This window comes from Triticum aestivum, chromosome 6A, assembly GCF_018294505.1.
Source record: "Triticum aestivum cultivar Chinese Spring chromosome 6A, IWGSC CS RefSeq v2.1, whole genome shotgun sequence".
NCBI lineage: Eukaryota > Viridiplantae > Streptophyta > Magnoliopsida > Poales > Poaceae > Triticum > Triticum aestivum.
Genome location: NC_057809.1, coordinates 439,731,669 through 439,758,923, shown reverse-complemented (window position 1 = coordinate 439,758,923; position 27,255 = coordinate 439,731,669).

The window sequence follows — 27,255 nt, the reverse complement described above, 5'->3', positions numbered from 1 at the left end:
CTTGGAAGAAGACTTTGAGTATTTCTTCTTCTTCTTGTCGTCAGAGTCATACTCCTTGCTCTTCTTCTTCTTCTTGTTCTCATTGTCCCACTGCGGACACTCAGAGATGTAGTGGCCAGGTTTCTTGCACTTGTGGCATGTTCTCTTCTTGTAGTCATGAGCAGAAGCTTCATCATTCCTTGAGCTTGATCGTGAAGACTTTCTGAAGCCTTTCTTCTTGGTGAATTTTTGGAACTTCTTCACAAGCATAGCAAGCTCCTTTCCAATGTCTTCAGGATCATCAGAACTGCTGTCAGATTCTTCTTCAGATGAGGAGACAACTTTTGCCTTCAAGGCACGAGTTCGCCCATAGTTGGGACCGTAGATGTCTCTTTTCTCAGAAAGCTGAAACTCGTGTGTGTTGAGCCTCTCAAGTATGTCAGACGGATCGAGTGTCTTGAAGTCAGGACGTTCTTGAATCATCAGGGCTAGGGTGTCAAACGAGCTGTCAAGTGATCTCAGGAGTGTCTTGACGACTTCATGCTTGGTGATCTCAGTGGCGCCGAGAGCTTGAAGCTCATTTGTGATGTCAGTGAGTCGATCAAACGTGAGCTGGACATTCTCATTGTCATTTCTCTTGAAGCGGTTGAAGAGGTTGCGAAGGACACTGATTCTCTGATCTCTCTGGGTTGAGACGCCTTCATTGACCTTGGAGAGCCAGTCCCAGACTAGCTTAGATGTTTCCAAAGCACTCACGCGGCCATACTGTCCTTTGGTCAGATGACCACAGATGATGTTCTTGGCAGTGGAGTCCAGTTGAACGAACTTCTTGACATCAGCAGCGGTGACACCTTCACCAGCCTTGGGAACGCCATTCTTGACGACATACCATAGGTCGACATCAATGGCTTCAAGATGCATGCGCATCTTATTCTTCCAGTAGGGATATTCAGTTCCATCGAAGACGGGGCATGCAGCGGAGACTTTAATTATCCCTGCAGTCGACATAGCTAAAACTCCAGGTGGTTAAACCGAATCACACAGAACAAGGGAGTACCTTGCTCTGATACCAATTGAAAGTGCTAGTGATCGACTAGAGGGGGGGTGAATAGGCGATTTTTATGAAAGTCTTCAAAACATGGAAGTTTCAAAGACAAACGATAGAAATAAACCTATTACCATGCAGCGGAAGGTAGACTACACTAGGCAAACCATAGTCAAGTATTCAATGAAGTGAAAGCACAATGACTAATAGTAGCTAGGCAGTAAAGATCAGGTAGGAAGATATTGTGAAGCCAGTCAGAACAAGCAGTCACTTAGTGAAGACAAAAGATAATGCAATCATACAATGACTTCACAAGGACCAACAGTAAGTAAAGGGAAGGGAAGGATGAAACCAGTGACTCGTTGAAGACAATGATTTGTTGGACCAGTTCCAGTTGCTGTGACAACTGTACGTCTGGTTAGGGAGGCTGAGATTCAACTCAGAAGACCTCGTCTTCACCTTATTCCCCTTGAGCTAAGGACACCCAGTCCTCGCCCAATCACTCTGGTAAGTCTTCAAGGTAGACTTCCAAACCTTCACAGACTTCGTTCACCGGCGATCCACAATGACTCTTGGATGCTCAGAACGCGACGCCTAACCGGCTGGAGGATTCACAGTCCTCAAGTGTAATAAGTCTTCAGATCACACAGACAGGAAGACTTAAGTGATGCCTAACACTCTTTGGCTCTGGGTGTTTAGGGCTTTATCCTCGCAAGGAATTCTCTCTCAAAGGCTTCGAGGTGGGTTGCTCTCAAACGACAAAATCCGTACTCTAACTCTGAGCAGCCAACCGTTTATGGTTGTAGGGGGTGGGCTATTTATAGCCACTGGGCAACCCGACCTGATTTGTCCGAAATGACCCTTGGTCACTAAGGAACTGACACGTGTTCCAACGGTCAGATTTCAAACACACACGGCAACTTTACTTGGACTACAAGCAAAGCTGACTTATCCAACTCTGGACAAGATTTGCTCTCATAGTCTTCACTCGAAGACATAGGATTTTGGTTAAGCATCACTTCAGTCATTCTGACTGGTTCTCTTGGACCCCACTTAACAGTATGGTGGTTCCTATGACTCAACAAAGAAAAACACAGAACGACGAAACTGCTAAGTCCTCGCGCTCCATAGTCTTCACGCGATGTCTTCTCTTATCATAGTCTTCAATGTGAATGTCTTCACATACCACCTCTGACTTCAATGTCTTCATACATTTTTAGGGGTCATCTCTGGTAGGAAAACCGAATCAATGAGGGACTTCTACCTGTGTTATCCTGCAATTCTCACAAACACATTAGTCCCTTAACGAGGTTTGTTGTCAATACTCCAAAACCAACTAGGGGTGGCACTAGATGCACTTACACAATATCACTGTGCACATCTTTCTTCTTTTGCATATCACACAAATCAACAAAGTTGTTTAGATGGGTAGCGACATCTTCACTAGGAAGGCCGAAAAGCAGATGTTTCATGACAAGATTTAGCAAAGCAGCATTAATTTCACAAGATTCAGCATCGGTAAGAGGAGCAATCGGAGTGCTAATAAAATCATTGTTGTTGGTATTAGTAAAGTCACATAATTTGGTATTATATTGAGCCATCGTGACAGGCAAGCAATCCAATACACAAGCAAACAAGAAATGGGCAAAAGGAGGCAAAGAGGGAAAGAGAAGGAGGATGGAGAGAGAGGGCAAATAAAATGGCAAGGGTTAAATGGGGGAGAGTAAAACGAGAGGCAAATGGCAAATAATGTAATGCGGGAGATAAGGGTTTGGGATGGGTACTTGGTATATTGACTTTTGCGTAAACTCCCTGGCAATGGCACCAGAAATCCTTCTTGCTACCTCTTGAGCACTGCGTCGGTTTTCCCTCGAAGAGGAAAGGGTGATGCAGCAAAGTAGCGTAAGTATTTCCCTCAGTTTTTGAGAACCAAGGTATCAATCCAGTAGGAGGCCACGCACGAGTCCCTCGCACCTACACAAACAAATAAAATCCTCGCAACCAACGCAATAAAGGGGTGGTCAATCCCTTCGCTTCACTTACGAAAGTGAGATCTGATAGATATGATAAGATAGTATTTTTGGTATTTTTATGATAAAGATGCAAAGTAAATAAACCAAAATAAAAACGGTGCAAGAAATAGCTTGTTGATGGAAGATTAATATGATAGAAACTATACCCGGGGGCCATAGGTTTCACTAGTTGCTTCTCTCGAGAGCATAAGAATTACGATGGGTAAATAAATTACTGTTGAGCAATTGACAGAATTGAGCATAGTTCTGAGAATATCTAGGTATGATCATGTATATAGGCATCATGTCCGAGACAAGTAGATCGACTCTTGCCTGCATCTACTACTATTACTCCACACATCGACCGCTATCCAGCATGCATCTAGAGTATTAAGTTCAGAAGAACAGGGTAATGCTTTAAGCAAGATGACATGATGTGGAGGGATAAACTCATGCAATATGATATAAACCCCATCTTGTTATCCTCGATGGCAACAATACAATACGTGCCTTGCTGCCCCTACTGTCACTGGGAAAGGACATTGCAAGATTTAACCCAAAGCTAAGAACTCCTCCCATTGCAAGAAAGATCAATCTAGTAGGCTAAACCAAACTGATAATTCAAAGAGACTTGCAAAGATAACCAATCATACTTATGTAACATCCCAAATTTTCAATTTGGAATGTTATACATAGATCATCATGCATATCATATTTTTCTTGCATTTTGGTCGATCCTAGAAATTTCACGCAACTCAAGGACCCTCGGAGAGAGTTGGAGATTTCGTTATTTTCATATTTGAGTTTTCTCAAATTTCAAAAAAAGGATCATTTGATTTATTTATTTTATCTTCAATTATTTTTCCAATATCAAAAATATAAGAGAGGGAATAATATGACTTTCCCAAATTTAGGAAAAATGAAGATTTAATGAATGGATCAATTTTGGTTTTTGCCGGAGTTTTGTTTGCTTTTTATCTGGATAGGGAAAAATGCGTGTTTTCAAAAATTGCATTTTAGGCCCGGAGAAAAGTTCATTTTGTTCGGCTCATTTTTAGGAGTCGGGGAAAATTTACTTTAGTAATTTTGGAGCCCGTTTAGTTTTCTTTTCTTTTGTTTTTCTGCGCGCATAACCGTTTAAAAAAAGGAACTCCCGCAGGCCAGCCGGGCCAAGGCCCAGGCCAGCCACCGCCTCCCCAGCCTCCCTGCGCGCGTGCGCCAGGCGCAGGCAGCAGCGCCCCAGGCCGCCGCCTCGCCTCTTAGCTGAGTCCGGCTTGGACTCTAGGCTAGCCCCTTTTCCTTTGTTTCGTTTTCCTTTTCCTACTATATTTCTTGTCCCCTACCCCAAGAAACCCTCTCCCCTCACCTATATAAATACCCCCACACCCCCCCTCCAAAACATCAAATCAAACCCCAAGCCCCACACCACCCCACGCCTCCCCAAGCCGCGCCCCACCCCGCGCCCCTCACCACCGCCGCCGCCGCCCTCACCCACGCTGCCGCCCTTGTGCATCGCCGCCGCCGCCCAACGCCGCCGTTCGCCGGAGCCCCTCGCCGGAACCTCGCCGAGGTAGCCGCGCCGCGTCTCTTTTTCTCCCCTCGGTTCGGTTTTTCTTATAAACCGTTCCGATTCTTTTCTTCTCTTCTGATTCGTTTTCTTTCCGGTTCTTTTCTAAACCGTTCCGGTTTCTAGATCGGTTTTTCATTTCGGTCTATTTCTCCGGAAACCCTAGATCGGTTTTCGTTCTACTTTCGGACCGTTCGTCTCAACGAATGTGATCACCGATTATTCCCCGGTTAACGACGCCCATTCATTTAACCGTTCGTCTCTTTCTTTTCGTCAGATTTATTCCGCGATCGCGATCTCAGATCCGATTTTCGTTCTAGTCTTTCTTCTCGCTCGTTTATCGGAATCAGGTGATTCAAGCGCCTGGAGTTTCGTTTCGAAACCGCCGTTCCGTCTAATCAACTTAAAGAAGTTTTTGCCCCGGTAAAATTTGACCTAGTTTCAACTTGCTAGAACGAGTTGTTTTCTTCCGCCGTTTGTTTTCCGTCGTCTGTTCGGTTCTTTCTTTCTTTGCAACCGGAGTTCTTAAGTTGAACTTTCTGGTTCGTTCTCCTGTTCGAGTTTTACCTGTGCATTAGATGAGTACTTATTGTATGCTTGTTGTTTGTCTGCGATAGATCACCCATATTGCGCCGCTTGTTACTTCGAAACCCTAGGTCTCGCGGATCATCAGCAAGGCAAGTAACACTTTGATCATACCTTTTCTACAACCCATGTTTTATTGCATTAGATCAATCCTCTCACATCGCATGATTAGGATCTAATTAAATTGTGGGATGGGAAGTAGATGAGGTAGTACCTATTACTTGTATTATTATGAAACCTTTGGGAGTTACTTCTACGTTTGCTTATTATGCCATGCTATGCTAGTAGACGTGGATTGGGTGAGTGATATCCATGACAGATGTGAGTTGATAATTTTAATGGTTTATCTAAGGTGGCAACTTAAACACACATCTGGGTGGATTGAGGCACCTGATGTCTATCAGGACTTGCCTGTTTTTTTTGGACCGCCACCCAGGCTCAAAGGGATCATAAGATCATTCATGCTAGAAACTTCCGTGTGCAGCCACATGCTACTATGGGCTCTGGCATAGTTGACTAAGTTGTGCGAACTCTTACGGGGTGGACTAGCATATGTAGGGGTTGTAGGTGGTACGGTCTACCCCGCATGTAAGGTGCTAGTGCTTCTGAAAGACTATGTCTTGGTCATCCGTTTCTCAAACACCATGTAGTGCGAGAAAACAAACGGAGGCGATCGAGTCATGTGGGGAAAAGTGCGCAAACCTCTGCAGAGTGTACAAACTAATCATGATTAGTCGTGTCCCCGGTTATGGACAATTTGAGTATCTAGTACCTGAATATCATGTGAATCTCAACATGTTACTTCTAATTAATGTTGTTGGGTTTTAATTACTTAATTGGGATTGAGAACGCTGTCAACCATTCTCAATGTTTCACAACCACCATGATAGTTAAATAAATTTATTCCTTTGCAGTAGGGAAAAACTGGCTTTACGCAAAACTGTAACCATAGAGCTTTCCACCAGCCATATATGCATATAGTATAGCTGTTTCATTCCATTACTCTCTATGTGTTACATTGCCAGCATATTCCATGTGCTGACCCGTTTTCGGGCTGCAACTTCTCATGTTGCAGACTTTTCAGACGACGAGTAAGGTGCTTTTAGGTCGTGGCCCTATACTCAGTGATGCCGTTGGAGTTGATGGACCCATTTATCTTCCGAGTCTTCCACTGTTAACGTTATTAGATGGCCTTAAGCCATATTTATTGTAAAGTTCTCTTTGAGACAATGATGTAATAAGTGTGTGATTGCCACTCTGCTATAAATCCTTCGATGTACTGTGTGGTGTCAGCATTACTGATCCAGGGATGACACCTGAGCATAGAGCACTTGATCCATTCGGGTCGGGTCGCTACAGAGATGGTATCAGAGGACACGCTGACTGTAGGACACGACCACTAAGTTAAAGCCATAGATCACCACTCTCTTCTCATTTTATAAACTCCTCATCTTTTCTACTCTATTAGGATGACGAACGCGAAGATTAAGTACGCTCAACCGGATGAAGGCACACCATTTGGATTTCACCTGAAGGAAGTCACCAAGTACCTGAACATTGGATTACCAAGCTTCACGGGAACCTTCAACGCCACTCTGCCTGAAGAGGAGCGCTAGAAGATTCAAGCTCACGTTCCAGGAAGGACATTCGCACCAATCACGAAGCCCATAGATAGTGTTTTCAATGCACCAACCTGGAGTCTGGGAAAGAGCATGGCAGCTCATATCACCATAGGACGCATTGGAGAAGTTTACCAAGAAGACCTCAAGGACACTATCTACCAGATTTGCGGACGCCGAGATGAACAATGGGAGTTAGTCAGCACCAAGAAGGATAGATCCATTGCATCTTTCATCCAGGAGTTAAACCAGCACATTCGACGCCACGAGAACCAGATGTGCAACGATATGATAGAATTGAAGAATGCAAAGGCAATGATCATCGAGCTAGAACGAGAACTGAAGTCTACACGCAAGGACTACATGGACGAGATCGTAGCTCTAGCAAGGCACAATGGCGATCTTAAGTAGGAGATTGAAGAACTCAAAAGGAAGTTAGCATCCATGGAGGAAGACGAGTACGTCGCATGTCCGGACAACTACATCATCCTCGACGACACCGATTCGGATCCAAGTGAACCCAACTTTGAAGACGAAGCTGGAGCAGATATCATGGAGTCTTCCATCGGTTCAAATTTCTAGATGACCACCAGATAGTAGTAGTATTCCCCCATGTAAACATTATAGTTCGAGCACTTTTGCGATAGTTTTAGACCGATTGTAAGCCCTTGTTTGATTGAATGAAGTGATTTGTGTGCATTTGCTCATGAGCATATGGGTAGTGTTTTCCCTTTAGACCTCACTCTATTCTTAATTCTCGTCTTTTCTAAACCCTCAGATGCCTCCGAGACGTGACAATGGATTCCCACCGGAACTCACTCAGTTGATCCAGCAACAAAATCAATTGATGCAGATGTTAGTCCAGAACCAGCAGAACAACAACAACCCACCACCACCACCACATGTTGACCACTTAGCCTGTTTCCTTAGGCTGAATCCGCCGGTGTTTTCCAGTAGCACCGAGCCGATAGTAGCAGACGATTGGCTCCGCAAGATAGGAAGGGAGTTGACCACTACAGGATGCACGGATGGTGAGAAAGTGAAGTTTGCCGCTCACCAGCTTGACGGACCCGCGGCAGCATGGTGGGAGAATTTCACAGCCACTTACCCAGTTGACACTATCACATGGGATCAGTTTCAGCAAGCTTTCCGCACTACCCATGTTTCAGCAGGAGCTATGGCCATGAAGAAGCGTGAGTTTCGCAACTTACGCCAAGGAGGAAGGACAGTTGGCCAGTATGTGGAGGAGTTTAGTAAGCTAGCACGTTATGCCCCAGATGACGTTGCTACAGATGCAGCTAAGCAGGAGAAATTCCTGGAAGGATTGAATGATCAACTAAGCATGAAATTGATGGTAGAAAGTTTCAACAACTACCAGGAGTTGGTAGATCGTGCCATCATGATTGAAGGAAAGCAATAGCAGATTGAAAACCGTAAGAGGAAGTATGGACAGGGGAAGTATAACTCTGGAGCCCAGCAGAAGCCCCATTTTGCGCCTAAACCGGGATTTTAGTTTCAGCATACCCATGGAGTAGGTAGCTCGCACAACCATAATGGCCACAAGAATGGTAATGGTAATGGAGGAAGCAATGGCCAGAACCGGACCACCCCATCGACCCCAACCAAGAGAGATCTGAGTCAAGTCACCTGTTTCAAGTGTTCTAAGACCAGACATTATGCCAATGAATGTCCTGAAGGCCAGAATGGAAATGGCAATGGAAGCTCTGGGAAGAAGCCGAGCCCTTTCAATAGGGGACAGGTGAACCACGTTAATGTGGAGGAGGTTGAAGATCAGCCTGATGCAGTAATCGGTAAGTTTCTGGTTAAGTCATTTACTGCACTCGTACTTTTGATACTGGAGCATCATATTCATACATATCAAGAGGATTTGTGGATAAATATAACCTGCCAACCCAAGCCCTTAGGTCACCCATGTTAGTAACCTCGCCAGGAGCGGAGTATGTGGCAAGTTTATGGTGTGATCGGTTACCATTAAGGATTGGTAACTATGTGTTTCCCTCAGACCTAATAGTATTGGAATCTCAAGGATTGGATGTGATATTAGGCATGGATTGGTTGTCGATGTATGGAGGAAACATCGATTGTGCTAGTAAGACAAATTTGCTTACCACACCAGAAGGAAGAAGGATCAAGTATGTATCCCGGCATGTGCCAAACAGGACACAAGTGAACTGCTTAACAGGAGTTGTGCAAGAGGAAGTACTAGTGGTGAATGATTTTCCTGATGTATTTCCTGAGGAATTGCCAGGCATGCCACCGGATAGAGACATTGAGTTTTTGATTGAGTTATTGCCAGGTACCGGCCCAATATCGAAGCGACCGTACCGGATGCCAGCAAAGGATTTGGTGGAAATTAAGAATCAGACTAAGGAGTTACTGGATAAAGGTTACATTCGCCCAAGTTCTTCGCCTTGGGGATCACCCGTACTTCTAGTGGAAAAGAAGGATGGATCATTAAGGATGGTTATAGATTATCGGGGATTGAATGAAGTAACCATCAAGAATAAGTACCCACTGCCAATGATCAATGATCTGTTTGATCGATTGCAAGGAGCTAAAGTGTTTTCCAAGATCGATTTGCGATCAGGGTACCATCAGTTGAAGATTCGGGAGCAGGACATACCTAAGACAGCATTCACCACAAGATATGGACTGTATGAGTATACCGTTATGTCATTTGGATTGACTAACGCACCTGCCTATTTTATGAACCTGATGAACAAAGTGTTTATGGAGTTTTTGGATAAGTTCGTCGTAGTGTTCATTGATGACATCCTGGTTTATTCAAAGAATGAAGAGGAGCATAAGGAACATTTGCGTTTGGTTTTGGAGAAACTAAGGGAACATCAGTTATATGCCAAATTCAGCAAATGCGAGTTTTGGTTAAAGGAAGTTGGATTCCTTGGACACGTTATATCCGAAGAAGGTATAGCAGTTGACCCCACTAAGGTTGAGACCGTAACCGAATGGGAAGCACCAACAACAGTTGGAGAGATCCGGAGTTTTCTTGGACTCGTAGGATACTACCGGAGATTTATTGAGAATTTCTCAAAGATTGCGAAGCCTATGATGGAGTTGTTGAAGAAGGATACTAAGTTCAAATGGACTGAGGAGTGTGAGGCTAGTTTCCAGGAGTTGAAGAAACGTTTGGTCACCTCACCAGTATTGATTTTGCCAGATCAGACCAAGGATTATGAGGTGTATTGCGATGCTTCACGTCGAGGACTTGGAGCAGTGCTTATGCAGGAAGGGAGAGTTGTTTCGCATGCTTCACGGCAACTGAAGCCTCATGAGTTGAATTATGCCACGCATGATTTTGAGTTAGCAGCCGTAGTGCATGCATTGAAAACGTGGAGACATTTCCTCATTGGAAATCATTGTGAGGTGTACACGGATCACAAGAGTTTGAAGTACATTTTCACGCAGAAGGAGTTGAACCTCAAACAAAGGAGATGGTTGGAGCTCATCAAGGATTATGACATGAGATTGCATTACCATCCCGGAAAAGCTAATGTAGTAGCTGACGCATAGAGCCGTAAGAGCCATGTCAACACCCTAGTGACGGGGAAAATACCCAAGGAGTTAGCAGAAAACCTTCGTGAGCTATGTTTGGAAATAGTTCCGAGAGGCTATGTAGCAGCATTGGAGATTCAATCAACATTGATGGATAAGATCAGAGAAGCTCAGAAATCTGACAAGGAGATTGCTGCTATAAAAGAGAAATTGAGCGAAGGAAAAGCAAAGGGATTTCGTGAGGATGAGCACAATACCCTATGGTTTGAGGACCGTGTTTATGTGCCAAATGACCCGGAGATCAGGAAGTTGATTTTGCAATAGGCACATGATTCACCATATTCGATTCACCCAGGGAATACCAAGATGTATTTGGATTTGAAGGAAACATTCTGGTGGACTGGAATGAAGAAGGATATTGCAGCATATGTAGCAGTTTGTGACGTATGTCAGAGAGTAAAGGCAGAGCATCAGAAGCCAGCAGGATTGTTACAACCATTGCCGATACCCGAATGGAAGTGGGATAAGATAGGCATGGATTTTATCACGGGACTACCCAGGACGAAAGCAGGCTACGATTCGATATGGGTAGTAGTTGATTGTTTGACAAAGGTAGCACATTTTATCCCAGTTAAGACCACTTACGCCAGTGCTACGTTGGCGAAGATATACATGACTAGGATCATTTGTTTGCATGGAGTTCCGAGGAGTATCGTATCAGATAGAGGAACCCAATTTACTTCAAAGTTTTGGAATCAGTTGCATAAAACTTTAGGAACCAGACTAGAGTTCAGCACAGCTTTTCACCCACAGACGGATGGACAGACCGAGAGAGTCAATCAGATTTTGGAGGATATGCTGAGAGCTTGTGCACTAGATTATGGATCTAGTTGGGACGATAACTTGCCGTATGCGGAGTTTTCTTATAACAACAGTTACCAAACCAGTTTGAAGATGGCACCTTTCGAAGCTTTATACGGAAGGAGGTGCAGGAAACCGTTGTCATGGGACGAAGTTGGAGATCGTCAATTCTTTGGACCAGATTTGATTAAGGAGTCTGAACAGAAAGTTAAGTTGATTCGCGAGAGGCTCAAGGTAGCCCAGTCCAGGCAGAAGAGCTACGCAGATTGTAAACGCAAGGAGACAGTCTACAAAACCGGAGACAGAGTTTATCTCCGAGTATCCCCACTTCGAGGAGTTAAGCGCTTTGGAGTTAAGGGAAAGTTAGCACCGCGTTTCGTTGGACCGTACAAGATCTTGCAACGTATGGGAGAAGTCGCTTCTAAGTTGGAATTACCAGAGGGACTGTCAGGAGTTCATGATGTATTCCATGTTTCTCAGCTGAAGAAATGTCACGCCGAGATGGCGGAGGTACCGCTAAGAGATACCGTGCCACTTGAAGCGATTCAGTTGAAGGACGACTTAACGTATGAGGAGAAGCCAATCAAGATTCTCGATTATGCCAGCAGAGTTACCCGCAGCAAGGTTATCATGTTTTGCAAAGTTCAGTGGAACCACCACTCAGAGGATGAAGCCACCTGGGAAAGAGAAGAATATTTGCTCAAGGACCACCCTCACCTATTTTCTAGCCAACCCGAATCTCGAGGGCGAGATTCATCTTAAGGGGGGTAGGTTTGTAACATCCCAAATTTTCAATTTGGAATGTTATACATAGATCATCATGCATATCATATTTTTCTTGCATTCTGGTTGATCCTAGAAATTTCACGCAACTCAAGGACCCTCGGAGAGAGTTGGAGATTTCGTTATTTTCATATTTGAGTTTTCTCAAATTTCGAAAAGAGGATCATTTGATTTATTTATTTTATCTTCAATTATTTTTCCAATATCAAAAATATAAGAGAGGGAATAATATGACTTTCCCAAATTTAGGAAAAATGAAGATTTAATGAATAGATCAATTTTGGTTTTTGCCGGAGTTTTGTTTCCTTTTTATTTGGATAGGGAAAAATGCGCGTTTTCAAAAATTGCATTTTAGGCCCGGAGAAAAGTTCATTTTGTTCGGCTCATTTTTAGGAGTCGGGGAAAATTTACTTTAGTAATTTTGGAGCCCGTTTAGTTTTCTTTTCTTTTGTTTTTCTGCGCGCGTAACCATTTAAAAAAAAGGAACTCCCGTAGGCCAGCCGGGCCAAGGCCCAGGCCAGCCACCGCCTCCCCAGCCTCCCTGCGCGCGTGTGCCAGGCGCAGGCAGCAGCGCCCCAGGCCGCCGCCTCGCCTCTTAGCCGAGTCCGGCTTGGACTCTAGGCTAGCCCCTTTTCCTTTGTTTCGTTTTCCTTTTCCTACTCTATTTCTTGTCCCCTACCCCAAGAAACCCTCTCCCCTCACCTATATAAATACCCCCACACCCCCCCTCCAAAACATCAAATCAAACCCCAAGCCCCACACCACCCCGCGCCTCCCCAAGCCGCGTCCCACCCCGCGCCCCTCACCACCGCCGCCGCCACCCTCACCCACGCCGTCGCCCTTGTGCATTGCCGCCGCCGCCCAACGCCGCCGTTCGCCGGAGCCCCTCGCCGGAACCTCGCCGAGGTAGCCGCGCCGCATCTCTTTTTCTCCCCTCGGTTCGGTTTTTCTTATAAACCGTTCCGATTATTTTCTTCTCTTCCGATTCGTTTTCTTTCCGGTTCTTTTCTAAACCGTTGCGGTTTCTAGATCGGTTTTTCGTTTCGTTCTTTTTCTCCGAAAACCCTAGATCGGTTTTCGTTCTACTTTCAGACCGTTCCTCTCAACAAACGTGATCACCGATTATTCCCCGGTTAACGACGCCCGTTTGTTTAACCGTTCGTCTCTTTCTTTTCGTCGGATTTATTCCGGGATCGCGATCTCAGATCCGATTTTCGTTCTAGTCTTTCTTCTCGCTCGTTTATCGGAATCAGGTGATTCAAGCGCCTGGAGTTTCGTTTCGAAACCGCCGTTCCGTCTAATCAACTTAAACAAGTTTTTGCCCCGGTAAAATTTGACCTAGTTTCAACTTGCTAGAACCGAGTTGTTTTGTTCCGCCGTTTGTTTTCTGTCGTCTGTTTGGTTCTTTCTTTATTTGCAACCGGAGTTCTTAAGTTGAACTTTCTGGTTCGTTCTCCTGTTCGAGTTTTACCTGTGCATTAGATGAGTACTTATTGTATGCTTGTTGTTTGTCTGTGATAGATCACCCGGATTGCGCTGCTTGTTACTTCGAAACCCTAGGTCTCGCGGATCATCAGCAAGGCAAGTAACACTTTGATCATACCTTTTCTACAACCCATGTTTTATTGCATTAGATCAATCCTCTCACATTGCATGATTAGGATCTAATTAAATTGTGGGATGGGAAGTAGATGAGGTAGTACCTATTACCTGTATTATTATGAAACCTTTGGGAGTTACTTCTACGTTTGCTTATTATGCCATGCTATGCTAGTAGACGTGGATTGGGTGAGTGATATCCATGACAGATGTGAGTTGATAATTTTAATGGTTTATCTAAGGTGGCAACTTAAACACACATCTGGGTGGATTGAGGCACCTGATGTCTATCAGGACTTGCCTGTTTTTTTTGGACCGACACCCAGGCTCAAAGGGATCATAAGATCATTCATGCTAGAAACTTCCGTGTGCAGCCACATGCTACTATGGGCTCTGGCATAGTTGACTAAGTTATGCGAACTCTTACGGGGTGGACTAGCAGATGTAGGGGTTGTAGGTGGTACGGTCTACCCCACATGTAGGGTGCTAGTGCTTCTGAAAGACTATGTCTCGGTCATCCGTTTCTCAAACACCATGTAGTGCGAGAAAACAAACGGAGGCGATCGAGTCATGTGGGGAAAAGTGCGCAAACCTCTGCAGACTGTACAAACTAATCATGATTAGCCGTGTCCCCGGTTATGGACAATTTGAGTATCTAGTACCTGAATATCATGTGAATCTCAACATGTTACTTCTAATTAATGTTGTTGGGTTTTAATTACTTAATTGGGATTGAGAATGCTGTCAACCATTCTCAATGTTTCACAACCACCGTGATAGTTAAATAAATTTATTCTTTTGCAGTAGGGAAAAACTGGCTTTACGCAAAACTGTAACCATAGAGCTTTCCACCAGCCATATATGCATATAGTGTAGCTGTTTCATTCCATTACTCTCTATGTGTTACATTGCCAGCATATTCCATGTGCTGACCCATTTTCGGGCTGCAACTTGTCATGTTGTAGACTTTTCAGACGACGAGTAAGGTGCTTTTAGGTCGTGTCCCTATACTCAGTGATGCCGTTGGAGTTGATGGACCCATTTATCTTCCGAGTCTTCCGCTGTTAACGTTATTAGATGGCCTTAAGCCATATTTATTGTAAAGTTCTCTTTGAGACAACGATGTAATAAGTGTGTGATTGCCACTCTGCTATAAATCCTTCGATGTACTGTGTGGTGTCAGCATTACTGATCCAGGGATGACACCTGAGCACACAGCACTTGATCCATTCGGGTCGGGTCGCTACAACTTAAAAGAATTCAGAGAAGATATAAATATTGTTCATAGATAAACTTGATCATAAACCCACAATTCATCGGTCTCAACAAACACACCGCAAAAGAAGATTACATCGAATAGATCTCCACAAGAGAGGAGGAGAACATTGTATTGAGATCCAAAAAGAGAGAAGAAGCCATCTAGCTAATAACTATGGACCCGAAGGTCTGAGGTAAACTACTCACACATCATCGGAGAGGCTATGGTGTTGATGTAGAAGCTCTCCATGATCGATGCCCCCTCCGGCGGAACTCCGAAAAAGGCCCCAAGATGGGATCTCACGGGTACAGAAGGTTGCGGCGATGGAATTAGGGTTTTGGCTCCGTATCTGGTAGTTTGGGGGTACGTAGGTATATATAGGAGGAAGAAGTACGTCCGTGGAGCAACATGGGCCCCACGAGGGTGGAGGGCGCACCTGGGGAGGGGGGGGGCAGGCACGCCCCCTACCTCGTGCCTTCCTGGTTGCTTTCTTGACGTAGGGTCCAAGTTCTCTAGATCACATTCGTTCCAAAAATCACGTTCCTAAAGGTTTCATTCCGTTTGGACTCCTTTGATATTCTTTTTCTGCGAAACTCTGAAATAGGCAAAAAACAGCAATTCTGGGCTGGGCCTCCAGTTCATAGGTTAGTCAAAAAAATAATATAAAAGTGTATAATAAAGCCCAATAATGTCCAAAACAGAATATAATATAGCTTGGAACAATCAAAAAGTATAGATACGTTGGAGATGTATCACTGCCCATAATGAGTTGTGAAACATGACAATCTTTTTCCTTTGAAGTGGTTGCCAAAGAAGTTTACTCAAGATTACCTCTCAAAATACATGATTGGTGGTCCTGCAAAGGTTAAAGTATTTCTACCAGAACACGATGATTATCTAGATGTTTTCATGAAGACCGTGAAGGATGGGCGGTCGGCCATCACAAGGGGTTGGACTAGAGTCATCCGTGCCTTCTATATGGAGGAGGGCACAATATGGGCATTCTGATTCACCTTGTTCAGCAACCAGAATATATTTCGCCTCTTTCTTTACCGTCTTTAATAGTACAAGTAAACAACTGTGGTTCATCATTCTTTATTTGGTTCTTATGTAATTCTTTAACATATGTACCTATGAATCGAATAATGCATTGGTTGTTTGAACCTGATGGAAATGAATAAAGCTGTAGCATACATTCAAATTCAAACCCAAATCTGGTACAATTTGGAAAAGCAGCAATTAAGTTACGGTGAAATTACGCTCTCCAGGTTGTTACGAGACACATTGTTGGTAAAACACAAACATTTGCGATATGCACCCTAATCGAAGACGGTTCACAGAGAGGAAACGTGTGCAAGCATGCACACAGTTGCCATTTGCAAATCATGTGCGATGTCAGACAATATCGCGGGAAAACTAAATGTTTGTGTTAGTTGCCTTATCATACACGATTCGCAACCATGAACTGTATCTGATGAAGTATGCATCGTAAACATTGCACCACAGAATAGTGTGTGCAATGGTTGTCATGTACGACGTTGTTATGACGGTCCGACGTTTCATAATCATGTCCGACACTCATACAACGATTAGCTAATCTTCTTAATGGTGAACCATTTGTGATGGGCCGCGCATCATACACGTTCTATAACAGTGAACCCTTTGTGATGGATCGCGCATCGTAAACGTAGTACCACAGAATACCAACTGCGATAGCAATGCGAGCAGAAACGAGTAGGAGTACTGTACGGGCCCTATCCCCGACGGTTTCTGGGTCATGTGGGAAGGACCCCCCTATCTCCCACACTCACTTGGCGAAGGTTCCAAATGTCGTCGCGGAAAAATGTTTTAAACCGTTTATTTAGGACCAACGCGCACCAGTGATCGTACGGTCACTGCAGATAGAATCATTTATATTGACTAAGTTGACAAAGCCCTTGGTACACGTCAACTTAGTAGGCCCATAGGCCAGCCTCTGAAATGGTTGAAGCTAGCATATCCAAGATTGAAGAAGAAGCACGACATCCGTTGGATGGACGTCCAACGGACACTGCTGTTAGAACCGTGTGTTGACTATAAGTTGACAAAGCCTTGCATACTCATCCAACTTACTTTTTTTAGGGGACACGTCAACTTAGTAGGCCCACAAGTGTGTGGAAGAGAACTTATAGCCCATTTGCGATTTATAAGAATGTACATCCCATTTTTGAATTCTATTAGAATTTACTACAACACATTTACAGTTTGTTAATAGTACAGCCCATTTTCTAGCTAGGACAACAATTAATAATTTCAACCAACCATTCAAAACACAATTCAATAAAATTTCCCACATTTTGATGGGATCTGAAATATTTTTATGCCGAAATTTCTAGTGAGATTAAATACAATTTCAATATAAATTTGTATTACGTAAAAATCCAACGAAACATTGCGCGTGCAACAATTAATGAAATTAAAATTTTCAAAATCCAAAAGTAATATTTTATAAACTAATTACGTGTTTGGTGCATTTTTTATAGTTACTGCCTAGTTTTTATAATTACATCCCATTTATTATTACTTAAAGCCCATTTTCTTGTTAAGCCTAATGCATCCCTCCTCCTAGGAAAGATTTGCAGCCCAGCGGGGCGGAGAATAACAAGTTCACCGGATTGTGTACAAGTGTCGACCCAGTTGCATTGCTGATGTTGAAAAAAGGCCTGTGTTGTACAGTACAACCTTACATGGCTACTCAGCCCACATTCAGCGATGCCGGGAAGGCCCAAATGAGGCTTATGTACAACTTTTTGAAGTCACTGAGCTCAATTAATAACTTAAGAAAAAAGTTAGAGTATAGTGGAACCTAATTAAAAGTTGTCATGAGCAAAGAAATAATTCAACGGGTCCCACTTGTGTGTGTGTGTGTTTGTGTGTGTGTGTGTGTGTGAGAGAGAGAGAGACCCATCGGTCGATGCTTGTAAATACATCTTTCAGCCATATGCATTGATGATGCTCAGTAAAAACTTATATAGGTGACACAATCATATATAACATCATAGCACACTGAAGTTGCATACAAAAATTTCACACAGGCGACACAATCAGGGTGGAAGCAGTGGATCGCTACGGGTAGGCCTATGTTGAAACCAATGAACTCGTACATAACGGTTCATTGTCTTTAGCAATGACGGGGAAATATCTTGAATGTTGTGCAAAGAAAACAGATAGACAACACAATATATAAGTTCTGCTAGAACATTAAGTTGACGTACAATCCTTTGTAAAAAAAGTTCAGGTAAAAAATAGAACATGTCACAAGCAAATGTATTGGCACTTCAGTGCTTCACACCCATGGCTCGGATTTTACTAGTACAATATCTGACAAGATTGAGTTGTTACCTCAAATTAGAGCACATCCAGGTAGCCAGCCCTGCCTCTTCTCCCAAAGAAGCAGTGGTCTCCGCCGCACGATGGAGTAGGCCATGTGCCATCCATCGTTCCGAGCAACATGGGGAAAGTCTGATGTTGACTCCTGTAATGGACGTCGTCGACGGACCCGGGCTCCTGCGGCGGCGGCAGGACTTCGATTGATGGATTGACTACTTCTTTGACATGCACGAACACTCGATACAGGTACATCCCTAACGCGGTCCGCAACGGCCTTGGTGGCAACGAATAGTAAAACCCCGGCTCCTATGCCGGTATCTCAACACCAATCACCTTCGTTATGGTGGACCACTTCTTCATCCATGCCATAACCGTCAGAGCCCAGCTGTCTACAGGAACAGACATACTTACGAGCTCACCTCCAAGATCGTTGATAAGCTCATTCATGGACTCGCTGTTCCAAGCACGTCGAGGCATGTCGTGGAAGGTAAGATTTGTGAAAAACTCAAGCTCAGAGGGCACCGAGCCCCATCCTGGGTGCCACCGATCAAAGCTCACTAGCACGCCATGGCAGAACAAACGCCGGGAAGATTCGGACACACGACTACAGTCGAAAGTTGTCCAGAACCTGACGAAGAAATCAGCTAGTGGCGGACAGACTTCAACGAGCAAGTCATTTATTTGGATGCCATGCGCAATGCCAAGAGCTTTGACAAGGTCATCTGGCGAGACGGGAGGCCCGTCGCCGTTGATGGTTACCATCAGCACTTCGCCGGAAAACTGGTCGTCAAGCGCCGACATGCCACTGTTGAGTGACAGCACGCAGCGCCCGAAGGCAGGACGGGCCTCAAGATCTCCGGCTCAGAGATCCGTGTTGACAGGCAACATGATAGTGCGCTTGATTTACAGGGAGTACATGAGGGGGATTTGGGGGAACTGCAGTAGCAATCGAGATTCCAGAGGTGTGTGTGTGGGGGAGACTGGGGATGAAAAGGTAGCATGAATTTCGAACACACGCAAATATGCTCTCGGCGCAAGTGCACGAAAACACCGGTGGCGCACACATGTCGGCCTAAGAGTCCCTATTCTTTGTTTTTTTGAGAGCCCGACCTTTTTTTGAGGATCTTTTGAGAGCCCGGCCTGAGAGTCATAATTGACCTATTTGGCATTGCGTTACTACTCGCCCCATATTAAACGACACCTCACTGGCCCAAACAAGTGTACATCATCGAAAAGGCACTAAGCTCAAATTATAACTTGAAAATGGAGATATACTCTGAGCACTGGAGAATGGTGATGCCCTCATTTAGCCCACCAATAGTTCGAGACAGTAAACAGTTCGAAACAACAATTTATACAACATTCAAACACTGACTAGTGACTACTACTGACATAAACAACAAGACATGATAGTTCATAAGTAGTCTTGCTACAACACCAAAACACACCCATCTGCAGTGCTCAGACTGTCGTGATACAGACAAGAATGACATTCTAAATAGAGGCAACTATTACATAGTAAGAGTGACATAGACAAGGATGACCAAATGACAAGGAATATGCATAACAAAAGAGAGAACTACCCATCCAGAACAAGCAACAAAGACAACAAGTCATTCGAAGAGGGATGATCCAACACCATCATAATTTGCAGCCCCGGTTCAGCCACAAGTGATCCGGAGACACCAGTACTCCATCCTTTTGACGCAAGAACCCAATTAACTATCAACCTGAAGGCTTGAACCACATCACTGCCTGTCGGACTCGACACATCCAAGGATCAAAGTTAATCCAGATGCCTTTGTCATTCTCACCTTATTTTGGCTGCAGGATGTATCGTTGACAATCAAGGGAGTTTGCTCTCGAACTCCTAAGGCTCTCCGTGTAGACACAATTTTCCATAGAAAATATAGCCTCTCTGCCATCAAGGTCCTTGGCAACGGTGATCTCCTAGTTAATTGGATAATTGAGTCCGAAAAACAGAGAGTGTGAACCAAGGATGTTTACCCGCCTCCAACTAAAAAATCCTGAAGGCCCCAACAAGCTGGTATCCTGCTCATAGATGTACTAGCCACTGTCCGGATACTCACGTATGTCACGGTGCTTGAATACAGTGGGGTTTTTGCAATATAAGTTTTCCAGCTCATGTGTCCGAATGATCATCAGTCTTTTGCCGTCATCTGATAGAGCGAGGAACCAGTTGTGCTTCCGTGTTTTTGGCAAACGTGGTGTGATTACAAAGGGCAGTAACTGTAGGGACACTACATCATATCAAAAAGGACAGGCATTGTTAATGTAAGATCAACATTGTTCACATTATGAGTAGGATAATGCAAGGAACAACATTGATATCTCCCAATTGGAACTGGGAGGAAAATACAGGAAAATGTATACTAGGTTCGAAAATATAGAAGTGCCATGCATGGTTATACTCATGTTATCTCACAATCGATTCTTCACAGGAAACTACCATATCATGCATGTTATGTAATCATGTTCTGTCCTCACAAACAAATTCTTCAAGGAAACTAACAGACCATGCATCGTTATAAACTCATGTTCTGTGGGCAAAATTTTTGTGAGCATATTATTCTAGCCATTGATTGCTGAAGGGCGAACATAGGTATGTACACATGGTAAGCATTACATGATTTCACTACTTCCAAATATAGAGTTCTCCGTATGCACACTTACTTCCATAATGTATGGTTAGATGAAACCAATAGTGTGATGCATGTTTCTACATCATGAAAATGAGGAAACTAACATGGCCATTGATACACACTCATATTTAGTAGTATATAGATTACTGTAAAATAAGGAGAATATCAAAATCTTCCTAACCGTTTGATTATTCAGGGGTACAAATTGGCTGTAATGACATGGTCACAATCGCATGAATTAACTCATTCCAAATATAGCTGATTTACGATGTCTCTAATACATTGCCATAGTTCTTCTCAAATTCTGCTCAAACAGGGATATGTCAATCATCACAAAAAGTTCAAACAGTGTAATGGCGTCATCATTAACATCAGACGAAAACAACTTTCACAGGGTCGTCCCAACAATACGTGGTGCCATATGCTTTGTCAATCGCTTAGATGATGCCATTGTGTTCAATAGCATCACAGAAGTGTGTATCAGCTTTGACGATGATCCACTGCAAGCTGAGCTATCTCCAGCTAAAGAAGGCACCGACGGAAAGATAGGCGAGTCTCTTGTCGAACAAGGAAATTAGCTTGAAGTCTGTGTAATCCGCATGTCATGTGGGCACTTGGAAGATTACAATCTTAGGTGTGTCATCCAACTGATGACGTAATCTAGATGACTTGGACCGCGATGGCAAAACTCTATCTTCCGACGGAGGAAGGATAATCTCATGGGAGGTCTGGAAGTTCACGAGCACCAAATTTTTCCCATCTTCTCTGACGACAGCCATCCAATGGGAGTTCATGCCGACCCAGTACATACCTGCAAGAAGTTTCGTGCGATGGTGATCAGATCGAAGTCGAGGGAAATGATGTACCACGACCCACTACATACCTGCAAAGAATTTTCGGCTAATGGAGGTCGGATAGAAGTCGAGGGGCATCATGTACGCCTCCGTATCATGGTGAGCAAATCTTGCAAGATCAGATAGCAGCAAGTAGGGTGTCTTGAAAAGCTTAGGCCTCGCTTCGACGATGGCCGTGTGCATGCCCCTCGAGCATGCAACCAGTCGCAGGGCGCTCAACATATCCATACACGAACAACAGAGGTCGAGGACGTCACTAGGGATATTGCTCCAATCGCGGCTCATATGGATGCTGCGTAGTTCGCGTTTGGCCATGGTGGAGTTTGGAAGGTGGGGTTTTGGGGGGCTTGATTTACGGGGGAGAAGGCTCTCAGTGCTGGAGCGGCTAGCGAGGGAATAGTGGTACTAGGGGAGGCGAGCAAGGCAAGGGTACGCGGGGGGACAGTGAGATGATGGAGAGTGACCTCAGGATCTCCAGTGAGATGAAGATGGAGATGGAGTGGTGCTAGGGGAGAGGAAGATGAGGCGAGGCATGCTATATAGCGGCAGTGACAGTGACTGCATAGTGCACAAGGAGAGGCTAACTTCGGTAACCCGGACACGCCGCATGGACTGGTGTCACCTCGGGCGGAGGGTCTTGTCACTTTAGTATGAGGACACCGTAAATAATAGTATTTTGACCATTAAGTGTACCACAGTTGTACTACTACTACTAGTAGGAGTAGTATGAACACGAGTAGTACTCCCGTACAGGGACACATGTAGCGATGTTCACAAAAAAGGGGCACATGTAGCGCTAGAAGGATGGGCGCGTACAGGGACAGGCCCCACTCCTTAGTCTACCCGCGTAGCCTTTTCGTTTAGTCTACCTAGCCGTCTAATCAACTGCCTACATGCCACTTCTCACATTTACTTCTCCATCGGGAACCAATTTTCCTCGGCTTCTTCACTACTCCTTCATCTTCATTTGCATCCAAACCACACTGCATTCACATTGTTTTAACCTCTTCACATCCTCCTGGAGTAATTCTGAAGCCCCTATAAATAATCATCTTCTTCAGTTAGACTAGCCATCTAATCCTAATTCTCCAAACCATAGCCCTCCGGTCCAGCAGTTCCAAATGGCAAAAGAGATCGAGATGTAGGTTTTTAGCGTCCAACATGTCATCGTCGAAGGCTCGTTGATCATAGTTGCCACAGTCACCGACCACCCAAGGGTTGTTCGGAAGTGGATCGACAATGTATCCAACTCCCTCCAAAAGCTGGAGATGAAGGTCATCGGTCTCGACGCAGAGTACACAGAGCGTGCCATTGGGAAGATCCAACGCGCCGCCATCCTTCAGCTGTGCCTCGAAGATGATGTTTTGGTGTACCACATCATACACGCACCCCCCATACCAAGTGAGCTTCACGTTTTCTTGTCTCGGGAGGACATATACTTCTGTGGGGCAGCCATCGCAGGGGACAAACACAAGTTGGAGCCGTACAACCTTGATTTGAAAAGCATCACTGATGTATAAACCAAAAAAAATTCCTATAGAAGATTGTGATAAACTGACACCATCCCTATTCGACGTAGCAAATTTTGTGCTTGGAACAAATCTTTAGAAGGGTGAAAAGACGCTGGCATTAAGGTCGTCTGGATGGGAGAATTATCTCTTGACGTACGAGCGGATAAAATATGCTGCACTCGATGCCCATGTGAGTTTAGATATAGCTGCAAGGTCCAGAGAGCTTGTTGCGAAGCCGTCTCCCACAGAAAATGAGAAGAAGAAGAAGATGTTGCACCAGCACTGGGCATTATGGATTGAACTATTTCCTCTTTTGTAAAAAAAATTATTCCCTCTCTGTGTATATTGATATAGATGGACTATTTCGATGGTGCGCATGTCTCTGGAACAAGTAGTAGCGTGGGTCCGCTTGACTATAAGGAACTATTAATCCACCTAGCTTTCTCTACTACTCCTTCCAGTGTTCGGTATGCAATGCATGTGTCTGTACACATGACAGCATGTCCATGGAAGTTCAACTACGACGACTATCACGTTTCCTCCACTGCCACTTGCGATTCCCACGATGCCTCTCCAACCCATGGCACCACGTCCCTTGACGTGCGCCTCACCCCTCTCAGTCGCACCGCCCCTCTACCTTTGTGTGCATGACATGTGGGCCAACTGAAATGCGACGAGCATCAAGTTTCTACCACAGCCATACTCTCAAAAAAAGTTTCTACCACAGCCACACGCGATTCCCACAATGTCGCTCGAACCCATGACACCACACGTCCCCCGACCTGCGGCTCACCCCTCTCAGCCCCACTGCCCCTCTACCTTTGGGATCATTACATATGGACCAGCCACCTATCGGGTCCACTTGTTATTGACTCAAAGGCAGGTGTATAAGGCAGTGAAGCTCAGACCCAAGGGCCTCGAGAGGTGAATGTAACTCCTACGCCAGGCCTTGTGGTGCTACCGCTGGACGAACTTGTGGCAAACTCGAGATTTTTTTTCTTCACTATACATGCATGCAATGATTTAATGGACATTGTAATCTCAACATGTGATGGGGAGCTCCAAAATTTGAATTTTAAACTTATAAAATGAAAAAATTCAAAACAAATAAACTGGGAGAGAGGGAGTATACCGTAGGATGTGTCCCATACAAAACAAGTCCCCGGGTTTGTCACCGCGAAGATGCAGTTAGGAAGGAGCACATCATATTCGTACTTGTACGGAAACAAATCGGCCGCAGACAGCATCATCCACCTTTGTCCGCCATGTGCAAGGTTCGTGCTATCTTCTTCAATCTCACTGTGGTTCCATCGTACCAATTCAGGCGGTGGCGCGTTGCAAGGCTGATCGCAATGTTGGACAAAGGTTCTATGGGAACGGTGTCACCGTTGTAAATGTTGTGCAAATTGATGTTGGTACCCTCCCGTACATATGCAAGCCAATCTCCCCTCGCACCGAGCCTAACCTGTGAAATAGTGGGTAGGGGAGAATTAGGAAATGGACATGGAAGTAATCTTTAGAATGCATTTACTACGTGATCAAACTCATCTTACCTGCTCATTGGACAAAATTCGAGTGCCCCTCAACGTCGGCATCTCAAGGGGCGTCAACTTGCAACTATGGCCATGCCGCGCTAGAGAGACCCCACCTCGTGCGTTGCATGGAACATCAAGATGCATTTGTATGAGTAGTTTATCTTGTGAGAGAAAAGGACGAATTAGCGAAGGCCTTATTTGCAAATGTGGAGAGGGGTGTAGGTTTCTTTTTGCAAAATTGCCAAAGTTTTCTTCCTATCCATCAGATATAAATCGGATGACCTATATTGCAGGGTGGCAGGCACACCATCATCACCAACTCTGTTTTTTTATAAGAGTAGAGACTAGCAAGATGCCCGTGCGTTGCACGGAACATCAAGATCTAGTGGGAGAAAAGGATGAATGAGGGAAGGCCTTATCGGCAAATGTGGAGAGGACTGCGGGTAAATTGTCATAGTTTCCTTCATATCCATTAGATATAGATCAGATGGGGGTGTGGGTATTTTTTCGCAAAATTGCCATAGTTTCCTTCCTATCCGTCAGATATAAATTGGACGGCCTATACTGCAGGATGGCAGGCACACCATCATCAACAACTCTGTTTTTTATAAGAGTAGAGTAGAGATAGAGATAGAGACTACTACCAATGTGCTACCACGTGCATTGCAATGGATCCAAAGTAGTAGAATAATACTTGTTCATGGGCTTGAAATAGAAACACTCTAGTTTTGATATACATATATCAGTAAAGGTAAATCATGCTTCACTCAAAATATATTCCTCGAGTTGTTTTGATGGTTTGAAGATAATAGGTTATAAAAGAATTGGAGCTATTTTTTACATTTTGTAGCGAGGCATGGCATCCGGTGCACCTAAGTGTCTGAAAAAATTGAGTTTGGGTCGGTGGCACACCCAGCGGCAAGATGCCCGTGCACTGCAGGGAACGTTAAGATGCATTTTTTGACAAAACACCTGTTGTGATTGACCCTTGCAGGAGTTATCCCATGTGTAAAAACTAATGATATCTCGAGAATTCTATCGGAAAAATGGTATCTTTGGAACAAGTTTTCTCTGCTACTGCTCCTTGTAGTGAGCGGTACGTGCATGTGTCAGCAGACATGACAGCCTGCCCATGGAAGTTGAACCACGGCGACCATCACGTTTCTTGTTTCTACCATTGCCACACCTACACATGATTCCCACGATGCCGCTCCAACCCACTGCACGACATACCCCGTAGTGCACCTCATCCCTCTCGGCCCCACCGCTCCTCTGCCTTTGTGTGCATGACATGCGGGCCAGCTGAACTGCGGTGACCATCAACTTTCTACCACAGCCACACCCGATTCGACGCGGTTTGCCTGCTCCGCTCCTGTGCTTCGATCTGTACTCCGGCGCCATCAAATTTTCATCCAGCGGCTGTGACATATTTCATCCCGGGCATCAATCCTCAGCTAGAGTACTTCTATACTATAGGTAGTACCCTCCGGTGTGGCCATCTATGCCTCGTAACGCCTCGACACCCAGCTGTGGCACCCTCGCCACGGCCATGCCACCGCCGGAAGGTTCATCTCAAACGAGTGAGTCATGAACCACGCCAGCACGATGAGAATGACATGTAGGCCATCCGCATTTAAGGTCCACATGTCATTGACTATAGGCTGGTGCACTAAGCCACTTATGCTCGGCCCCGTGGGCCCAGAGAGGTAAATGTAACTCCCGCGGCAGGCCTTGTGGTGCTCCCACAGTACGAGCTTGTGCCAAACCCAAATCTCTACTCTCTATATCTATATCTATATACTGATACTTACTCTTATAAAAAATAGAGTTGGTGATGATGGTGTGCCTGCCATCCTGCAATATAGGCCGTTCGATTTATATCTGACGAATAGGAAGGAAACTATGGCAATTTTGCAGAAAGATACCCACACCCCTCTCCACATTTGCAAATAAGGCCTTGCCTCGTTCATCCTCATCTCCCACAACATAAACTACTCATACAAATGAATCTTGATTTTCTGTGCAACGCATGGGCATCTTGCTAGTTATGAATAAATAACACTATATCAACGAGCCCCATCAGACACCAAATTTCTTGGCTTCCGTGCTACAGCTAGATCTTCCCCTCGTTTCTGTTTTCCAACCCGGCAGCAGGCGGGGTGCGGTTTGCCAATAGTCTGTTTGCTCAACGGCAGTCCCACATGAAATTGAAAATGCTAGGCAACACGCCTTCCCTAGCTATGTGGTGTGCCGGACGGGCCGTTGCGTACTCCCTATTCCCGGGCGTGTGGGGGTGCAACGCAAACACGGCAGGCCTTTTCCTTTTACTGGCAATGTGCCCGTGCATTGCGACGGATCCAAAGTAGTATAATAGTAGTACTTGTTCACAAACTTGAAAGAAATCACTCTTGTTTTGATATACTCCTAATATATTACTTTTCACTCAAAATATATTTCTCAGGCTATTTTGATGAGGTGAGG